Source organism: Mirounga angustirostris, unplaced genomic scaffold (genome assembly GCF_029215605.1).
Source record: "Mirounga angustirostris isolate CCGP_5_RB_7025 unplaced genomic scaffold, mMirAng1.0.hap1 SCAF_2, whole genome shotgun sequence".
NCBI lineage: Eukaryota > Metazoa > Chordata > Mammalia > Carnivora > Phocidae > Mirounga > Mirounga angustirostris.
In genome coordinates this window covers 131578824-131597477 of record NW_026991710.1, presented here as the reverse complement: position 1 = coordinate 131597477, position 18654 = coordinate 131578824, and positions in this window count along the sequence as shown.

The window sequence follows — 18654 nt, the reverse complement described above, 5'->3', positions numbered from 1 at the left end:
CCACCCTGCCCATCGTCTACACCCACCCAGGAGCTTCCTATCCAACTTCCCTGCCACCCCCACCAATACATAGCATCACCTGATATGCTGATTTCATTCATGTATTTGTTTAATCCCTTATAAATGCTTAGATTTTACCTTTTCCATAGCCCGATTTATTCCCAGAACTTTTAATGGCATGTAGTGGACATTCAATGAAGATCTGTTGAACAGATGAATTAAACAATAGACAAACTGATGAATGTTCTTACTGGAGCATCTTCATGAAAGTTCTATTTTCTGGTTGCTATATTCTCTCTCTTTTTTTTTTAAGATTTTATTTATTTATTTGAAAGAGAGAGAGAATGAGAGACAGAGAGCACGAGAGGGAAAAGGGTCAGAGGGAGAAGCAGACCCCCCGCTGAGCAGGGATCTCGATGTGGGACTCCATCCCGGGACTCCGGGATCATGACCCGAGCCGAAGGCAATCGCTTAACCAACTGAGCCACCCAGGCACCCTGGTTGCTATATTCTCAATGCTATAACCTCAACAATTTTGAAAATATACTCATATTTTACAAGAAAAAGTCTGCATTAGTATCTTTATCTTTTTAAATGTATTAATCACATTAAATTTCTATGGAGTTATAAGAGCCAATAATTAAAATAATACTGACTTCAAGGTGAATCACCCAATATTTATGAAGTACCTTTTCTGTGGTCTGCCCTTCCCAAGTCTCTGGAAAAAAAAAGCGGGTGCCAGACCTCAAAGAGTTCAGAGTCTGGCTGTAAGACGCTGTCCTTCCACACATACTTTCTGAGAGCTAGCTTTTTCAAACATGAAACACCTCTTTAATCTGTGTAGCTTCATTTAAAGAATTTATATTAAGAAAGGGATATATGCTATATTTAAGGAATCCCTATTAAAAATATATCTTTTTAGTAGCTTAGAACACTCACATAATGATACTTTAATTGAATGGATACCTAAATTTTAAAATATATTAAGTGAAACACAGGAAATATGACTAATGTTTATACATGCTAAATGGGAGCATCAATATAAATCTAAATCTGCATATTCTTACAGCAATTTCAGTGGCCTTTAATCATCAAGAAATGTCTCCTCTACTGATGGAAAACCTGCATAATGTATTTGTTCAAAATATAATTGATCCCTTACATGCCATATTCATAATAAAAATTATAATACCCCAAATATAGCCTGTGAATTCTTTTGAAACAAAACCCTTCTTGTTCTATTGTTAAATACGAAACATCCTCTAAATTTCAAAATTCCTTCAAATAATCAAGGTATCAAATACATACTTGAAATTTACTATATTTGGGAGGAGATTTTCAAATCTATTGGAACCACCAGCCAAATACAAGGAATGAATCTCTTTTCTTGAATACTTTTCTCCCTTCCAAAAAGTAACAATGCATATATACAAATAAAGCCTTCAAAATATAATTTCACTTATTTCTTTTATTTATTTATTTATTTTTCCATCCAATCTTTTTATTTAAATAATTTCCAATACTGGAAATACTGCAAGAATTTATAATGAATATCCATATTATTCACCCAAAATTACTTTTTAACATTTGTTAAATTCGTGCATGTATGCATGAATTTGTGTGTATCCATCTAGCTATAAATTGAAGTTTTTTGAATCCTTTGAAGACATAATGACACATGATACTTTACACCTAAATATTTGGCAGGACATTTTCCTTAATAAAATACAATATAAATATCACACTCAGAAAATTTAACATAAATATGACAATATTATCTAATATACTAGTTTCCCTATTCAAATGTCTCTAATTATCCAAATAATGTCTTTTATTACTGCTTCTTCTTTCAAATAAGAATCCATTCAAAGAATATCCATCAATTACATTTAGATACCAGGTCTTTTTAATCTCCTTTATTTTAGAACTGTGTCCACCTTTTCGTGGTTTTCATAATACTGATATTTTTGAAGAGTATAGGGCAGCAGTTTTGCAGAATTCTCACACTTTGAGTACTTTGGATTGTATACTTAAGAGAATCAAGTTAAACATATTGTCAGGATTATTACACAGGTGATGCCAGGCATGTTTAGATCAACATAGTTGAAAACAGAGGTTGTCTGAGCATCTACTTTGTGAAAATCAAGTGCTATGAGAATTCTCTGTGATTCCGGTACCATTTTCACCTGCCTTCTGTAAACTCACAGCCTCTTAGGAGCCTTGTAGCAAGTGAAAAGCTAAGCAACCAAAAAAGGTCAAAGTTGCAGTAATAAATGTGGCTATACCTTCCCACTTGAACAAAAACTATCTCCAAAAATAAGATCACGCCATAAGCCAAGTGGTCTCATCATCATAGAATTGCACTTGTTGCTGCTACCACATTTTATTTAGTTATTTTTAAAGATTTTACTTATTTATTTGACAGAGAGAGAGCACAAGTAGGCAGAGCAGCAGAGAGAGGGAGAAGCAGACTCCCCACCAAGCGGGGAGCTGGACGCAGGGCTCGATCCCAGGACCCTGGGATCAAGACCTGAGCTGAAGGCAGACACTTAACCGACTGAGCCACTCAGGTGCCCCTGGCTACCACATTTTAAAAGTATTTTGCGCTGCTATCCCAGACTGCATGCTTGGTAGTATGCCCAAGATCAGAAAACAGAAAGTTTACTGTGTATCCGTGCTCATCTTCTCTCTAGTTCACTTGCCTTTGCTACTTATCTTATATGTTCATAAACATCTCAGAATGTCAGTTTGTCCCATGGGTTCAGAATTTGTTTCCATCCTCATCTTCCTCTCAGAGATCTCTGCTCTATTCCATCTTAGACAAGGAAAGGGCAAGGACTCCACAACAACAAAAATAACGTGATCCAAAGACAGTATATCCCATCATTCAACAATACTTACCAAGTACATATTACAGACCAGATCCTTCTTTAGCAAAATGAATACAAAAGTGAACAATAACTCCCTACTTTCTTGGAGTTCGTATTATAAGGGGTGGAAATGAGGCAATCGGTGAACAAATAAATAAATTAGGAAGTATTAGGAGTAACATCGGCAAGATGGAGAAAGAACAAGTCTCTGCCCTCATGACTCCAACAGAAACACTGATGAAGCGGGGCGCCTGGGTGGCTCAGTCGGTTAAGCGACTGCCTTCGGCTCAGGTCATGATCCTGGAGTCCCGGGATCGAGCCCCGCATCGGGCTCCCTGCTCGGCGGGGAGTCTGTTTCTCCCTCTAACCCTCCTCCCTCTCGTGCTCTCTCTATCTCATTCTCTCTGTCTCAAATAAATAAATAAAATCTTTAAAAAAAAAAAATTAAAAAAAAGAAACACTGATGAAGCAACAATATTTAGACTGATGTCCTTTATGAGGACTCCAGATTCCAGTTTTCCACCTTAGAAAAGCACAAAACCATGAAATCTCTTAGAAACGAGTAAGGGGAGCAGTTTCACTTGATCCATGTCAGACCCTCCCGCAAACTGCCACAGATGGGTGCTCAGAGAGATCCATTCAGCCCACAATTTCTCCCTGGAAAGACACTGAGCGAAGCATCCATCCAGAAGCCTTGGCCTCTGGGGGCACTGCTCAAGAAGTCTGCTTCCGACTAGCCTCACTCGGGGCACCGAGTCAGCTGGTAGAGTGAGAAAGCCTGGGGGCAACTAAAAATGAAGAAAAAGAGCAGGAGTTCTCAGCAGCTTGCGTGTTGTTGGGAGAAGGTGCAAAGTCCCGAGACTTGCAGCAAGTGAAAAGCTTGCTTGAAGTGAAGAGACTTCAAGGAGAAGGGACAGAGGCAGCGCTGAGGCCCAGGCTCCCAGCACTCCACTGGTCCTCCTTGTAGAAAAGGGGAAGGTGGCTGGTGCGCTTGGGAAAAAGCCCCCAAGCGGAAACTCCACCACCGGGAGGGAGGAAGGGAGCGGAATTTGCACATTCGCAGAAAACTTTTGAAAGGCTCCCAGAATTTCTAGCTGGGCTGATGGGAGATGTTTTTTTCTCTGCTGAAATCAGTCTGAAAAGACTGGAGGAGATGAGATGGCTCTGCTTCAAATGTGCCGACAGCATAAAACTAAAAGGAACATGAAAAGCGTGGTAACATGATCCTGACAAAGGAACAAAATAATTCTCTGGTAACTGGCTTTAAAGAAATGGCAATTATGAATTTTCTGATAATTAATTCAAAATAATCTTTTTCAAAGAAACTCAGTGAGTTAACAAGAGAACAGAGGCCACGAAACAGGGTCTGGAAGATGATACTTAAACAAAATGAGAATATTAACAAATCTACAGAAACCATACCAAAAAAAGAGCCAAACAAATTCCTGAACTGAAAGATAGAATCACTGAAATGCAAAGCAAAGGAAACAATTACCAGAATGAAAAGGTGACCCATGGGATGGGAGAAAATATTTGTGAACTGTATATCTGATAGTGGGTTAATTCTCAAAATATATAAGGAACTCCTACAACTCAATAGCAAAAATACAAGTAGCCTGATTAAAAATGGACAAAGGACTTGAACAGACATTTCTTCAAAGAAGACATGCAAATGGCCACAGGTATATGAAAAGATCTTCAATGCCATTATCAGAGAAATGCATATCAAAACTATAATGAAATATCACCTCATAACTGTTAGAATGACTACCATTAAAAAAAATTAAGTGTTGGCAAGATTGTGAAGAAAGTGGTGTTGGTGAGAATGTAAAATGGTACAGCAACTATGGAAAATAGTAGGAAGCTTCCTCAAAAAATTAAAAATAAAACTCCCATATGATCTGGCAATCCTCCTTCTAGGTCCATATCCAAAAAGTTTAAAATCAGGATCTTGAAAAGATATTTGCACTCTCGTGTTCATTGCAGCAGTATTCACAATAACCATGAGAGGGAAACAATCCTGGTGTCCAATGACAGATGAATGGATAAAGAAAATGTTATATATATATACATATATATAACATTTATATATAACATATATATATATATATATATATATATATATATATACACACACACACAGTGAGATATTATTCAGCTTTAAAAAGAACAACCATATGCTACAACATGGGTAAATCTAGAGGACATGCTAGGTGAAATAAGCCAGTCACAGAACGACCAATACTGCATGATTCCATTTCTAAGAGGTATGTAATGTAGTCAAATGCACAAAAGCAGAGAATAAAATAGTAGTTGCCAGGGACTGGGTTGTAAGAGAAGTGGAGAGCTGTTTCAACAGGTATAAAATTTCAGTTGTGCTAGGTGAATAAATTCTAGCGATCTACTCTACAATACAGTGCTTAGAGTTAACAGTATGGTATTGTGCACTTCAAAAACCTGTCAAGAGGGTAGATCTTTGGGGATTAAATGTTCTTACTAAAACACACACACACTGAGTGCCTGGGTGGCTCAGATGGTTAAACAGATGGTTAAAACACACACACACTCCAAAGGGACACAGGAAACTCTGGGAGATGGTGGATATGTCTATTTGCTATGAACATTTTTTTTCATTTTTTTATTATGTTATGTTAATCACCATACATTACATCATTAGTTTTTGATGCAGTGTTCCATGATTCATTGTTTGCGTATAACACCCAGTGCTCCATGCAGTACGTGCCTTCTTTAATACCCATCACCAGGCTAACCCATCCCCCCACCCCGCTCCCCTCTAGAACCCTCAGTTTGTTTCTCAGAGTCCACAGTCTCATGCTATGAACATTTTTTAAAAGGAAGATATGATGAGACTGGGTGAATATACAGAGAAGGCCTTTCTGGGGATATTTAAACAAAAATCTGAAAGAAACCAACCATAAAAAAATCATGAAAAAAAGAAAGCTATTGTCAAGGCTGTAAACTGGGAAGGACTTGGTATTTTTGAGGAATAGAAGAAACACTAGCATGACTGGAGCAGGCTGGCAAGAGGAGGATGATGGAACAAGATAAAGTCAAGGAGGCACAGTTTTGGTCTGAGGTTCTTATTAGATTTCTAAATATCAGAAATCTCAGTAAGCTTCTGATATTCAAGTTTGAATTTTAGGAGATATTCTTTGGAAAGTATAGAGACTTCTACTGACAAGTACATTCATGGTAGGAAGAAATTCAAAATTATAGCTTTAGCTTCGAGTCACATTGCAGAAAAGTAAGTAAAACAGGTCTATATGCTAATTTGGATTTGATGATGGATAATCTTGCAAGTTCTGGTGTATTCAACACACTGTCCACTAGAACTGGCCATCCTAACTTTATCTAGAATATACAGACAAGAAGAAAAAAGCAGAATAATGAACAGCTCAATTCCAAACAATATTCCTTCAATAGATCTTTAAAATAGTAAGTAAAAAAGAGAAGGAGTTGCTCCGAATGGTTCTAAAAATACAGGAATGGTTTATGAGCACCTAAATATTAATTTATTAGAAGAGAGGAGTCATTCCAAAACATTAGAGCTCCATTCATTCATTCATTCATTCATTCATTCTGGTTACATTTAGGGGTTCTCACTATGCACCGACGTGGAGAGAGCAACTAGGCATGGACCCTGCTTTCAATGAAGAGGGTAATCCTTGATTATACTCCAGAGTATGAAGTGTTACATAGAGGTAGGCAGAGTGTGCTCTGGAAATTAAAAAGAAGAAAATCAGAGTTGAGGCACCTAACTCTGCTTGTGTTGGTCAAGGAAGACTAGGTAAAAAGGACATCTGTTATACCTGAGCTGGCTCTCTGAGGATAGTGGGTATGAAAAGAAAGACGTTTAGTGGTGGGGACTCTGAATGTGCAAAAGCATAGAGGAACCAAACTGTAGGTTTATACATATATAATTATATTATTATATTATAATTATATTATTATATTACATTATATTAAATACATCAGGCTGAATATCTGTTGGTTGAAAATAGAAAAAGTGCATGGTCTATATAAGCCAAGGAATCTAAATATCATCTTAAGAATGACAGATTAGGGCACCTGGGTGGCTCAGTCGTTAAGCGTCTGCCTTTGGCTCAGGTCATGATCCCAGGGTCCTGGAATCAAGCCCCATATCGGGCTCCCTGCTCAGCGGGAAGCCTGCTTCTCCCTCTCCCACTCCCCCTGCTTATGTTCCTGCTCTCGCTATCTCTCTCTCTGTCAAATAAATAAAATCTTTAAAAAAAAAAAAAGAATGACAGATTAACAGAATGATGAAAAAGTTTGAGCAAAATAGAACTACAGAATACCTCTTGTTGTTAGTATAAACATACTAGCTTGCATTGTACTTATTTTATTCCAAAAAAAAAAAGTTAGAAAAAGAAATAAAAGATGTTGAGAAGTGTTGTTTTAAGGGAATGATTATTTATCAGCTTGGGGTATTGAGAGGTGGACTGGGCTCCAGGGAGTCATGCTCACTTTACTACAGTATAAACAAGACTGTCACCAAGACAGTTTAGGAGGGAGATACCAAAGTGTCTTAACTCACCCCTAGTTTGTCTCCTATGGAGAGTTACAAACAGATCCTCCTGCTGTAGCTGAATAACGTGTTAAACAAAATCCCGAGAACAGATTGAAAATTACAGACAGATTATAATCAAAGAAGAAATCAGATAGCAAATCATGCTACACATTTAAAAACCACTGAAGCGCATCTGCAGACCTTCCTGAGCCACCTACCCACCTCTGGGCTACTTCCATGAGGGCCGGGAGAACAGGGATGCAGCTTGAATGAGAAGCAAGTGAATTAGTACGGTGCAAATTAAAATCTGATACTGAAGTCTCACAAAATAGAGGCACAAAGAGAGGCAGTGTGAACTCTGCATATCTCTTTTATGTGTTCACTCCATGGGGAGAGAAGAAACAGAGTGTGATGAGAATGGGCTTGATTCAGAACCCGGGACCACATGCCCTGCATCATCTGTTTAAAGCAACTCCCTCCTCCCTCTGCTTCCACCCTGAGCTTTCGTTCTAAGAGAATGTTAGGCAGAAGTGGAACACCCTTTTTGCAGGATCTAGGGGATTAAGGTTTAACCAAATGTTCTCAAGATGGTGCCACTAGCATTTCTCCATACTGGTTTGAAAATCACCCACCAGGGGGTGCCTGGGTAGCTCAGTTGGTTGGGCGACTGCCTTCCGCTCAGGTCATGATCCTGGAGTCCCGGGATCCAGTCCCGCATCTGGCTCCCTGCTCGGCAGGGAGCCTGCTTCTCCCTCTGACCCTCCCCCCTCTCATGTGCTCTCTCTCTCTCTCTCTCTCTCTCATTCTCTCTCTCAAATAAATAAATAAAATCTTTAAAAAAAAAAAAAGAAAAAAGAAAATCACCCACCAGATTCTTGCTAGTATGATTCAACAAAATGGCCCTGAGCTTAATTTTTGTTACTTTATTTTTTTTTGGAACTCAAGTTTTTGTTTTTGTTTTTAAGATTTTATTTATTTATTTGACAGAGAGCAGAAGAGAGAGAGAAAGAAAGCACAAGCTGGGGGAGCAGCAGAGGGAGAGGGAGAAGCAGGCTCCCCGCTGAGCAGGGAGACCGATGTGGGACTCGATCCTAGGACCTCGGGATCATGAACTGAGCCAAAGGCCAACACTTAACTGACTGAGCCCCCCAGGTGCCCCTTAATTTTTGTTACTTTAAATAGTTCAGAATTGTAGGTCTCCTCTAGGGGTTCATGGTGAGACACATTAATAGTATAAAATAATAATATTTAAATTTAATAAAAAGTTTCAACTTAACAGAAAGCCTATTTTATGAGTGTAAATCTCATTTTATGGCACATACCACCTGGTTAAGGAAGAGGAAATAAACATTTGGCTATCAGTTTTAGATGGTAAATTCAATCTGCGACAGATAAAGCAACTGGTTTAATGTCCGTCTATAGCAGGTCTAGGGTTAAAACCCCAGGCCTCTGAATCAGAGCTAAGATGTGTTTTATTCTTAGTGAAATTACACTAAAAAAAAAAGGAAAGCTTCACTGTTCTGTGAAAAGCTCCTTCTGTGGGCAAAACATATCGCAAGATGTCAGACACCATAAGCACCATGGGGAGATGTGCTTTTATCCATTCTGTTGTTAGTAAGTGTCAAAAATGTCTTTCAGCAGAATAATTATAAGGTTATAGTCCACGGACACTCATTTGTGAATCATGTGCACCTGCTGACTAGAATCTGGGATTTTAAAAGTTCATTCACTTTGTGAAAAGAGAAACTTTTTCTTCAACATGAAAATAGAGACGAAGGTACACTTTAACACTTGTTTTAAAATAGCCAAGTTTGCTAATAATAGCCTGGTTAAGAGGAAAAGCTGTGTGACCATTCTGCAATGAATTCTATGAGTTTAAATATCTAAGGACAACTCAAAAATGAAAACGGGAAAAAAAAGATAACTGAATAATACCAATTCAATTAGCAGTCATAACACAGTTTCATTTATTTGAAAAGCCAGAGGTTATAATTTCATGATCCCATAGAAAAAGCACACCACACACTAATATCATCTTCTCTCTTATTTGTATTCAGATCACAGAGGTGACTATATTTAGACTTTTATTTGCAATGCTTTAACCAAATGTCTCTGAAAAGGTAACTGGAAAGAACAATTTCACATCAAATACTGGTATCCAAACTTCAATTGGCACATATTGAAGAGAGGATTCCTTTCCAAGTAGGATGTTATAGGGGTTCGTTGTCTGCTAGGAGAGGATCCACATGAAAAGACTATGTGATTTATGCTGAAATAAATCCTATCATTCAATACAGACTAGGAAGCCACAGTTGCTATGGTAACCACTTACTTACAAGACCAGTTATACATAGTAATTACCTAGCTTGTTCCATTCCAATCAATGTAGCACCCATGTGTCCTTTTTGAACAACAAGGTTACACCCTTGGTGTTCCCCAAAAAGGAAAGATCCATTATTTGCAAGTAACTTTGCAGATCCTTGATTTTCCATTACTTTGTAACTTGACTGATCCATTATTTTTATTTGTATCTACCTTGAGGCAAAGTAAGAAGAGGCCATCAGAAGTGAGCTTCTCAACCAGGCAATAGAAAGCACCTCGATGAAGCTTTTGTCGTTTTCTGCTATTGATTATATGCACACATTTCATGCTCTTTAAATGTCACATTTTAAGAAATAGCCCTAGGACAAAAGATAGGGGAGAGACAACTTGTGTTAACAAGTTAACAGCTATGTGCAGAAAAAAGTCTATGTATATGATGAATATTATTTCATAAAGTGGAATTTAAGGATTTTATTTATTTATTTATTTGAGAGGGAGCCAGAGCAAGAGAGAGGGAGGGGGAGGGGAAGGAGCAAAGGGAGAGGGACAAGCGGCCTCCACACTGAGTACTGAGGCCGACATGGGGCTCGATCCCACAACCATGAGATCATGACCTGAGCCAAAACCAAGAGTCGGGTGCTTAACCAACTGAGCCACCCAAGCGCCTCTCCATAAAGTGGAATTTAGAAGTAAATTAGAATACAGTGTTAAATTCTGTGTTGGCACTAATTTGTCCATCTACTTTCAGAGACTGCCTACCTTGTGTCAGGCACTGTCCTAGGCACTGGGGATAGGGCATTAAGCAAAGCCCAGTGCTGTAGTCATTGGATTTATATGCCACCTGCAGACATGAGCGGTGGGAAGGAGTCCTCAGCCATTTCTGCAAGTTCTCAGAGTAGTGGAAAAGTAAACTTTTATCTCTTAATTATGCAATTTGGAGCAAGTTAATTTTCCTCTCTGACTTTCTACTCCTCTTTTTTCAAAATGGATTATGTATTCAAGTAAGTTTATTGAGAAGATAATGTACAATAATACATAAGAGCATAGAATGTAACCTGTTTCCCAGCGACTGTTTCTGGAATCTGCTTCTTTCTATAAAAAGCAAAATTGCTGTGAAAATTGCTCTGCCTTTATCCTAGAAATTCAGAAGATCAGACAAATAGGAAAAAAGGAGTTATTCCTAGGTAGGAGATCACTGGGACTTAATGGGAAAGTGAATCAAAAAACATATTCCCAGTAATGGCATCGTGTGGTCCTGCGAGTAGCCAGTAGAAACCTGAAATAGCCAGCTCTACAGAGAACTAAATCAATACAGTAGTGGTAGGGGAAGCAGTGTAGGAGTATGCAGTTATGTATAAAGGGCTGAACACAGAATTGGCAAATAACAAATATCTAAGGATATTTATTATACTAAAAATTATAAATAAATTTGTATTATAATTTATACAAGCAATGTGCTAAATGTTCTACATATATAATTTCATTTAATCCACATACTTCATAAATGAGAATTTTATTTTTTTTATTATTATGTTCAATTAGCCAGCATGTAGATGAGGAATTTTAAGTGCAGAAAAATTAAGTGAAATATCAAGATTACACTAATTAGTGAAGAGTTGAAATGTAGGTCAAGAGCAAACAATGAGTAATAATACAGAGTGGAAAGAAAGTCTAGTGAGTAATACAATATTAATATTAAGAAAAACTACCTTATCCAGTACATTTTTTCTTTAATATGGATCAGAATGGAGCACAGGTGAGGACCACTGAGTGACAGAAATAAAAAGGAGACTTCAGAGGAGACCATGCCAAAGACAATTTCTCCAGCCATAAATAAGCCTTATCAATAAGGTAAGGTTCACTGTCCACTATTTGTAATTTGACCACATACATAATCACTACTAAATTCATTCTATTCTTAGTGCTACAAAGACTAATATATCACTACAAAATGGTAGGATTTTTAAACCGACTTTATGAAATGATGTTGGGATGAGATACATGAACCCGGTGGGTCCCAAATGACAATAGTAATCAGAATTCTAGAACCCCTTGAAGAGTAGACTAGGCCAGTAACCACTATTACATATAGACTGATGCTTCAAACAAGCTTATTTCCTATTTATTTGTGCATTTCACTACTAATTATGTTTGAGCCTTATAAATACACAGAAGTTTTCAGGTTTATTTAAAATTCATCATATCTCCTCAAACTTTTTTAGCTTCTGTTTAAAAGCTGCTTAATACAGAAATTGAACAGCATGAGTCTCTATTATTCATGTGAATTTGTTTCAAAGAACCAACTGAACATTTCAAAATCACTGCAATAATGGGTACATAAATTTTATATCCTAATTAAAATTAGTATTCAAAACCTATCAAATAACATGGTTAAACTTTTTTATCAACAGTGAAATTTTACAGATTCAAAGCTCAATAAAATTAACAATTTTATGGTGAAAAATCAGTTTAATTACCAATGAACTTCAGTAAGATGAATAGCTGACTTGTAACAGAATTAAGTAGGTGAGAAGGCAGTGGAGTAACAATTCAAGGTACAATAAAAAAGAATGTCATACAAGAATCTTATGTCCAGCAACACCATCCTTCAAAAACGAAGGAGAGAGGCGCCTGGGTGGCTCAGCCAGTTAAGCATCTGGCTTTGGCCCAGATCATGATCTCAGGGTCTGGGATGGAGTCCGGTGTCTGACTCCCTGCTCAGGGAGGAGTCTGCTTCTCCCTCTCACTTTGCCCCACCTTCCCCCCCATGCTTTCTCTAGCTCTCTCTCACGCTCAAATGAATAAATAAAATCTTTAAAAAATTAAGGAGAAATTGGTACATTCCCAGATAAGCAAAAACCGAGAATTCTTTACTAGCTGACCTGCCCTACAAGATGTACTCAAAAGGATGCCTTCAGATAGAAATCAAAGGACACTAGCAAGAAACTCAAATCAACCTGAATAAATAAATAGTATTGGTAAAGGTAATGAAGAAATAAATAACACCAAGGAAGGTAATATATAAATAATATACTGTATAAAGGGGTATAAATGTAACATAATTTTCAATGGGCAAAGGATTTGAATAGACATTTTTCTAAGAAGTTATACAAAATGGCCAATTAGTACATGAAACAATGCTCAGCATCACATCTTTAGGGAAATGCAAATACAAACTACAATGAGATGCCATTCTTACCCAGAAGGAAATAAAAAAGATAGACAATACAACAAATGTTGTGAGGGTGTGAAAAAAGGAACACCTTGCTTCACGAGTGATGGGTACATAAAATGATGCCGTCACTTTGGAAAGCAGTTTGGCAGTTCCTCAAGATGTTAGAAATAAAGTTCCTAAATGACCCAGCAATTCTAATCCTAGATGTTTATTCAAGAAAAATAAAAATATGTGTTCACATGAAACCTGTTCACAAATGTTCATAACAGTGTTATTCTAAATAGCCAGAAAGTAGAAACATCCTAAGTATGTATTAACTAGGACTGAATAAACAAATATTTTTGGCAATAGAAGGATGAAAGACTGATGTATGATACAATATGGATGAACCTTGAAAAAAAAAATTGCTAAGTGAAAGGAGCCAGCCACAAACTACTGTGAATTGCATGATCTCATTTATAGGAAATATCCAGACAAGGCAAATCCATAGAGACAGAAAGTAGGCTATCAGTTGCCAAGGGCTGAGGAAAGGGAGGATCAGAGTGTGACTGGTAGTAGGGTGATGGTAACACTATAGAATTAGATAGTGGTGATGGTCGCAGAACTCTGTGAATATATTTTCAAAATCACTAAATTTTGCACTTTAAATGAACTAATTTTAAGGTATGTGAATTATATCTCAATTAAGCTTTTATTTAAAAAATCAGGTTAAGGGGAGAATCTCTAACCCAGAATGAACCCTATAATAATTATTTGATCCTTACCTTTTTATTCCATGGATGAGGAAACTAAAAGACAAAATAAGATAAATTAATTGCTTAAGGGCTCAAAACTTAGATCAAATGACTGAATTCAGTGTTGGTCCCACTACATTATGTAGACAGAACATGTGCATGTGGAGTGTGAGAACACTTGAAAATTCCTTAGATGTGTGTTTAATATCTAAACAGTATGTTTGCTTTCTTCTTTCAGAGACCCTGGGAAGATTACCCAATTGGATAAGCATTTCAAACTATAAACAAGTATTAGTTGGAAATGTAATTCAGGTTTATGTTGTCAAGGCTTAAAAGTAGTTTAGGATAGAGGTTTTAAAACAGGCATCAGATTGGGGCGCCTGAGTGGCTCAGTCAGTGAAGCATCCAACTCTTGATTTCAGCTCAGGTCATGATCTCAGAGTCATGGGATGGAGCTGAGCTGGGCGTGGAGCCTGCTTAAGATTTTCTCTCTCCCTCTCCCTCTGCCTCTCCCCCACTCATGTGCATGCATGCTCTCCCTCTCTCTAAAACAAACAAAAAAACAGGCATCAGACTGTCCTGCCTTCAAATTCTGGTTCAGCCACGTGACCTCAGGTGGGTAGCTTAACCAAGCTAAGCCTCGGTGTCTTCAAATACAAACTGGCGATGATAAAATCATGGTGTTTTAAGAATTAAATGAGAAAATGTATGTGATGCACTTATCTTAGTACCTTGATACATACAAAGTAGTCAGTAAGTGCTTCCAACAATGAGAATGAGAACGATGAAGATGGTGATGATGATGATACTGATTTCGGTAACAGATTATAGAGGTCATGTAAGGGGTTTCCCGTCTCCTTCCTGAGGTTCCTGTTTTCATCGTGATCACTTATATAACAACACATTGTTGGAACCATAGATGACTTCCTCTCTTCCCATTTCTCCACATGGGAAAATCTGAGACTACTGAGAGAAACAAGAAACCAAAATAGAAGGCAATAAAGATCATGAAGGAGCATCTTTGGGTGTCTTTGTTGTCTGCCCCCTTTTCCATCACCCCTAACCCCCGGCTCCCAGTGCTGATTTCTGCTTTGTTCCCATTGACTCTTCAGCCATTGGACATAGGAAGCTAAGTGATTAGGATGTTCGAAGAAAAGATGTTCACCGGAATAATCAATATAGTATTTCAAAGATGTATACCAAAAAAAAAAGTAAAACTCTGTTACACATTTAGAAAGAAAACTGGGGAGAGAAGATCCAAACCTACTGTGCATGGTCTTCATAGATTGATCTAATTTTCTTCAACTCTTTATCATTTTTTATTGTTCCAAGTATATGGATAAAGAGACCATGACATTTTCTAGATTGTATTCATTCATATCTGTGTGATAAATATAATATTTTATGGAATCATACTGGTAAGTGATCAAGGCACTAAGAGAGGGAAAAGGAACTGTCATTTGTTAGGGTCGGGAGGTCATCTCATTCAATCTTCTAAGGACCTATGTGGTAGACATTAGTATCCTAATCATATACATGAAAAATCTATGACTCAGAGGGACATAAGAGCACATGGCTAATAGGTGGCAGAATGAGAAGTCATAGGTGCTCCCTTTGAAACTAATATTTTTATAACAGCTTTATTGAGATATACCGTTCATATAAAATTTTCTTGATAAGAGAAAAATATATGTTTGTTTAAACTGCAAGACTGATACTTTATCTACTACACAATGCTGCTTTACTGCAGGTGAAATATGACAGCAAGAAAAAAAGAATCTTTATTATTGTGCCAAGGACAAGCTTAAAAAATATATAGTCATATCTTCGATGTTAAGGTTCATATCAAAAGCGGTAAGAAAGTCATGCATATATGCACCAGATTCTTTAAATTGGAACACCGTAGGGTTAAGCCATTGTAGCTGGAGGTAAATTAGTTTCCAATGGGAACCATGCCCCATGTTACTCCACATGACAAACTTCGTTCCAAATCTCAGATCTCTTATTAGCTATGTGACTTTGGGCTTAATGTTCCAAAGACTCCATTTCCTCGTAGGACTGGTACAAGATTTTGATTAAATGTTTACGAGTGTTTTTTTCTCTGTCAGACACATATTGGGGTCTCATTAAGGGCGCATTCCTCCCCTCTCTCCTTGTTTTCTTTGCCCTCTTTAAAATATAAGTACTTCTAGGAAGTATAAAGCATTAAAAAAATTTTAATAAGATACAAATTCTTGGGGCGCCTGACTGGCTCAGTTGGTTAAGCATCTGCCTTTGGCTGGGGTCATGGTCCCAGGGTCCTGGGATCGAGTCCCGCATTGAGGTCCCTGCTCAGTGGGAAGCCTGCATCTCCCTCTTTCTCTGCCTGCCGCTCCCCCTGCTTGTGTTCTCTCTCTCTCTCTGTCAAGTAAATAAATAAAATCTTTAAAAAAAAAAAAAAGATATGAATTCTCATATATATTACCTCTTAACAATGAGGGGTGCTAAGAGTATAAGGGCTTTAGCTCCGTAAGTGGAGACAGACTGAGGTGGTTGAGGGAAGAGGGAGAGACAGAGAGAGACAGAGAAGAGAGGATCAAGAATTATGCAGTATAAATGGAGAGTAAGCAAACTAAGGAATACCACAGGAACTTGCTCCTGAAGAATACCCAAAAGTTTTAAAGTAAAAACAAGCAAATAAATAACATTGAAATGTAAGCAACAAAAATTCTTCCCGGAAAATTCTAGGAAAGTTAGGGAACAGAAATGATTTTACTTGAACTTCAGCATCCTCATTGTATTACTCTAATCTTCTACAGTGAAGTAGTTTTCTGAAAGGAAGATTCCCCTCCTCCCAGATAAAATACAAAATAGCAAGCAAAGTTAAATTATAAATATCACTAGAGATATCCTTGAGTAAAAATCTACTGAATTCTTCAAAGTGATTGGAAAATTATTTCAGGTTACTTAATTTCAGAAAAACAAGGTTATAGTTTTTCCAACTTAAAAATAATTTGGTTGACTTAAGTTTTTTTAGGTTAAACTTTCAACTCTCATCAAGTGAGTTTGCTACCTTTAAATTCAGCTGTGTGGTTTTTTTTTTTTTTTTCATTTTTGTCAAAATATCTACTATTACGCAGTTCTGGGGAAGGAGCGATGATAGGGTGCATTTTTTTTTTTTTCTGACAATACACTGAAAAAAGAACTAGGAAAGAGAAATGCAATGCAAAACAAACAAACAAAAACCAAAATAAAACAGTGTACAAAGAGTATGATTCACCAGCCTTTACTTGTAGATTAATAAATTCCTTAGAGGAACTGTTTTCAATATAAGCCCCTTTTATGATTAAATATTAAAATTTTAAAGAAATTTTCCAGGGTACCATGAATTTTCATTAAAATCTTTCAAACTGATGAAATGTATTAAACTACCAATACAGAAACACTGATGCTCTTTGAATCAAAACAAAACCTAGCAATTATTTTTAAACCTTTGGAGTAATAAAAAGGAAAAAAAAAAAAAAAGGAGCCATATACAAAGTACAGCCACATTCCAAGTGCTATGAACTGAAAGCTAAATAGAAATGCAGTTTTCTGTAATAAGTATCTTGAGGCTCAACTAGCCTTAAAATATAGCCAAGGTAGTAGATATTGACCACTTGTTAATTTGTAGCCTAGCTCCATCAATTTATTCACTGAAACTCTACTCTCAAAACAAGCCTTCCTTCCATTTCAAGGTACAAGAGAGGGTGTGATCCATGTTGTCTCATAAACTGTCTTCACCTCTCTACATCTTACCTGGCTTCTGACTCGCTGAAATAATTAATACCCATTGGCTCCCAATAAGTTTCCATCATGCTGTTCCCTTGTCAGTACAGTTGCCCTGATAACTGAAAATCTGTAATGTTCCTGTCTCCAGAACAAGTGATTCCTGTCCCAAATCTTGAAACTGTAGGCAGAAACTCCTGCAGAAAACTTAACAAATAAACTTTTAAGAGGTCGTGGTTATTTAGAAATGCTAAAGGACAGCTTTTCAACAGGTATCTTGTGTGAGGTAATTAGATAAATTTGAAACCTTCATATGTACATATAAAATATTAGAGACTAACTCTTATGAAATTTGCACTCTCAATTTCAAATATTAGAAAGGAAAAAAATGAATGAATCACAGCAGATAATACAATAGAATTCTAAAATATCCTTAATTTCAGATAAAAATTAATATGAGTTTTCTACAACTATTCCACATTGCTTTTTCCTTTTCCCCTCAGAACTTATTTTTAATTGTGGTAAAATAAAATAAAATTTAACAGATTGACCATTTTTAAGTGTACTATCCTGTGATGTTAAATCCATTCACAGTATTGTGCAACCATCACTGCTATTCATTTCCAGAGTGTTATCATCCCAAACAGAAACTCTGTGTCAATTACACAATCACTCTTCATTCCTTCCTCCCTCCAGCCCCTGGTAACCTCTAGTATATTGGCTGTCTCTATTAATTGCTTTTTCAGGGTACCTGATATAAGTGGAATCATAAGATACTGGTCCCTTTGTGTCTGTCTTATTTTATTTAGAACAATGTTTCCAAAGTTCATTCACATTGTAGCATGTTTCATAATTTCATAACTTATTAAGGCTGAATAATATTCCTTTGTATGTACATACCACATTTTGCCTATTCACTCATTTATTAATGCACATTTAGGTGGCTTGATCTTAAGCAAGAGAAGTTTATCAGGATGGTACAATCATCTGTCATCCTATAGTGACCCATAGCCCTCCTCTCCCCCCCCCCCTTTAACAGGGGACCTTGGAGGAAACACAGTCTCTGTGTACACCCTAGCACAGGCCAGACTGTTCCTTTCATTGTTAAGTCATTTCTATCAACTTTATGAGTAGAACAGGGGCTTACGCAACTTGCCTCGCCCCAATTTCTTCTCCCTTGCCAATAATGGGTGGGCCTGTTTCCTACTTCTCAGAAAACATTTCCACCAAAGTTGTTCAGCAGATTCAACTTAGGTC